The following is a 3967-nucleotide window of genomic DNA, read 5'->3' as shown; positions in this document are numbered from 1 at the left end:
CGTTTGGATTTGGACCAGCATGCTTCGGACGCATCGGCATGCTTCGGACGCATCGGCACGCTTCGGACACTGGTTTAAGTGTATGGAATTCTTCCTGGACAATTCCGTAGCCGTCACAGGCGCTATGGACGCCGAAAGTATGAAACTCGGAATCCTGCGGCATTGGGTAAGCCACCGAGTTTACCCACTCATCCAAGACGCCGACACGTACCCGGCCGCCTGCGACATCCTAAAGGCGCATTACCAGCAGCCTACGAATGAGGTGTACGCTAGGCATCTGCTCGCTACTCGCGCACAGCGACCTGGGGAATCGCTGGATGAGTTCCTAGTCACCCTGAAAACGCTTGGCAAAGACTGCAAGTGCCAAGATGTAAAAGCCGCAGTGTACACTGACGAGCTTGTTTGTGATGCCTTTATCACAGGCCTCAGCTCCACTTGCATCCGGCAGAGACTACTGGAAAAAACGGGATTGGACCTGAAACAGGCTGTGGACACAGCGCGATCCCTGGATGTGGCCCAGAGAAACTCGGACGCCTACTCTTCAGCCCACGCCGCCACGTGTGCACCAAGGGTGCCGCCATCTTGGAAGGCATCTTCCCCGCCCGCTCTCCCCCCAGAAGCCCTACGACAGCCGCGACGCGTCGGGGCCCCAACTGCTACTTCTGCGGGCAGCCAAAGCACACCAGAAACCTGTGCCCGGCGAAAGGCACCACCTGCTTTAAGTGCGGTAAGAAGGGGCACTTTGGGAAGGTGTGCAGAGGGAACCCCGCTGGAAAACCCGCCACCGCCGCGTATGCGCCGTGGGAGCGGCCATCTTGGACGCCATCTTGCCCGACCTCGTGGGGTCCGCCATCTTGTGAGCAGACAGCGTGGACGCCATCTTGTCTCGATCAGGGCCCTACAGTGGCATCGGTCACAGTGGACCAGACCAGGCCGCACCCGCTATCCAAATCAATGGTGGACATCGAGGTAAACGGGTGCGGGGTTAAATGTTTAATTGACAGTGGAAGCACGGAGAGTTTTATCCACCCTGAACTAGCACAACAACTCTCTCTAACGGTGGTCCCTGCTCGGGGCACCATCTCTATGGCTGATAAAACCCAGACATCGACCGTTATGGGTTACTGCGCGGTACAATTGTCCGTTAACGGAACTGTATACGATAATTTTAAATTGTTAATCATGAAGAATCTATGTGCGAGCGTGATCTTGGGCCTGGATTTCCAGTGCCACCACCAAAGCATCACGCTCAATTACGGTGGGTCCCAGCCGCCCCTCACAGTGTGCGGTCTGGCTACCCTGAAGGTAAAGCCGCCTCCGCTATTCGCGAACCTTACTCCCAACTGCCGGCCAATAGCGACCAAAAGCAGGAGGTACAGCTGGGAGGACAGGCGGTTTATCGCGACCGAGGTAGACAGGCTCCTGAAGGAGCGCATTATCAAACGCAGCAACAGCCCGTGGCGCGCCCAAGTGGTGGTGGTGAGGGGTAGCGAGAAGAAGCGGATGGTGATAGATTATAGCCAGACGGTTAATCTATACACCCAGCTAGACGCCTACCCGCTACCCCGCATATCCGAGATGGTGAACCAAATCGCCCAATACCGGGTGTTCTCCACCATCGACCTCAAGCCAGCGTACCACCAGCTCCCTATCAGACCAGAGGACCGCCCGTACACCGCCTTCGAGGCGAACGGACGCCTCTACCAATTCCTCAGAGTCCAGGAAACTGGAGCACCCGGAGGAAACCCACGCAAACACGGGGAGAATGTGCAAACTCCACACAGACAGTCGCCCGAGGCCGGATTCGAACCCGGGTCCCTGGCGCTGTGAGGCAACAGTGCTAACCACTATGCCACCGTGCTGCCCTAAAGACCCCACTGGGATCATTGATATATACCACAAAAAGCAAGGGACCTAGTACTGAGCCCTGCGGAACCCCACTGGAAACAGCCTTACAGACACAAAAACACCCATCAACCATTACCCTCTGCTTCCTGTCTCTGAGCCAGTTTTGAATCCAACTTGACACTTTGCCCTGGATCCCATGGGCTTTTAACTTCGTGACCAGTCTGTCACGTGGAACCGTATCAAAAGCCTTGCTAAAGTCCATATACACTACATCAAATGCACTACCCTCATCTACCCTCCTTGTTACCTCTTCAAAAAATTCAATCAAGTTTATCAGACACGACCTTCCCTTAACAAATCAGTGCTGACTATCCTTGATTAATCCGTGTCTTTCTCAATGAAGATTTATCCTGTCCTTCAGAATTCTTCCAATAATTTTCCCACCACTGACTGGCCTGTAATTACTCGGTCTATCCTTTTCTCCCTTTTTAAACAAGGGTGCCACATTAGCAGTCCTCCAGTCCTCCGGCACCACACCTGAAGCCAGAGAGGATTGAAAAATGGTGGTCAGGAACACTCGGTAACAGGACATCAATCAGTCTCCTCTTATCTCAGAGGCATCAAGCACTCGATCCACTGAGTGTTTGAAACAAAGCTGATTTATTTGACATTTGTCCAGAATATTAATCTCCAGCTCAGCTATAGGAGTTATATACATCAGAAACAAACCCAACTGTCAGAATGAACATGGTGCAGTCCTGGATGTGATTACCAGCAGCAATAACAGCAGAATCCAACCCCGCCATCACTTGTGAACTAGCTGGTGGCTCAGCAGGTTGGATGACTGAGGGAATCCCTTCCACACACTGAGCAGGTGAATGGCCTCTCCTAAATGTGAACACGCTGGTGTCTCAGCAGATCGGATGAACGACTGAATCCTTTCCCACACACGGAGCAGGTGAACGGCCTCTTCCCAGTGTGAACTCGCTTATGTGTCAGAAGATGCGATGAAGAATTGAATCCTTTCCCACACACGGAGCAGGTGAACGGTCTCTCACCAGTGTGAGCATGCTGGTGTGTCAGCAAGGTAGATGAATGAGTGAATCCCTTCCCACACATAGAGCAGGTGAATGGCCTCTCCCTGGTGTGCACTCGCTGATGTGTCAACAGGTGGGGTGATTGAGTGAATTCCTGCCCACAGGCGGAGCAGGTGAACGGTCTCTCCCCGGTGTGAACTCGCTGGTGTTTGATGAGCTGGGATGAGGAAGTAAATCCCTTTCCACACATAGAACAGGTGAATGGCCTCTCCCCAGTGTGACTCCGCTGGTGTGTCGGCAGTTGGGATGACTGAGCGAATCCCTTCCCACACACGGAGCAGGTGAACGGCCTCTCCCCGGTGTGACTGCGTCGATGAGTTTCAAGCAGAGATGGGTAATTGAATCCCTTCCCACAGTCCTCACATTTCCACGGTTTCTCCGTGCTGCAGGTGTCCTCGTGTCTCTCCAGGTTGGACGATCAGTTGAAGCCTCATCCACACACAGAACACGTGTACGGTTTCTCCCCGCTGTGAATGGTGTGCTGTTTTTTCAGGCTGTGTAACTGGTTAAAGCTCTTTCCATAGTCAGTGCCCTGGAACACTCTCACTTGGGTATGTGTGTCTCGGTGTTTTTCCAGTCACACTGATGTTTGAAATTTTATCACATAGCCACAACAGCCAAACATTCTCCGTCCACATTCAAAGGCCGATGATATTCCTGTCCTGATGAATCGAGTGACTGTCAGATCTTGAAGTAATGTTTGGTTTGAGTTTCCTGTCTCTAAATCCTCCCCTTCTAACAGCCTGTAAAGGGAGTTCACAAAAGTCATCACTGTGTACAGGATAGAAATTCAGAACAGACAATTCTAGTTTCTATGGAACATTCTTGTCTCTCTTGTTCCCCCAAAGCTGTAAATCCCCGTCCCACACACTCTCCCTCCTCCCTGTGCTGAAATCCAAACCCATTGCACCATCTCCAACATTTCTTTCCTCCACTCCCAGTATTCCCCCTCCCTCTACTCTGGTTGGGTTCAGTTCTACACCCGTTGTGTGCAGAGTGAGAATAAAATCAATGAGTCTGTT

The 3967-nt window shown here is 52.3% G+C and overlaps 1 pseudogene; it reads right to left on the bottom strand.

The window, feature by feature from the left end:
• Positions 1-2056: 2056 nt before the first annotated feature.
• Positions 2057-3721, bottom strand: LOC147119295 (uncharacterized; annotated as a pseudogene).
• Between the last annotated feature and the right edge of the window lie 246 nt (positions 3722-3967).

Source organism: Somniosus microcephalus, chromosome 4, assembly GCF_052327205.1.
Source record: "Somniosus microcephalus isolate GS21.2 chromosome 4, FLI_Smic_1.0, whole genome shotgun sequence".
Lineage (NCBI taxonomy): Eukaryota > Metazoa > Chordata > Chondrichthyes > Squaliformes > Somniosidae > Somniosus > Somniosus microcephalus.
This window is presented reverse-complemented; position numbering and strand designations above follow the sequence as displayed.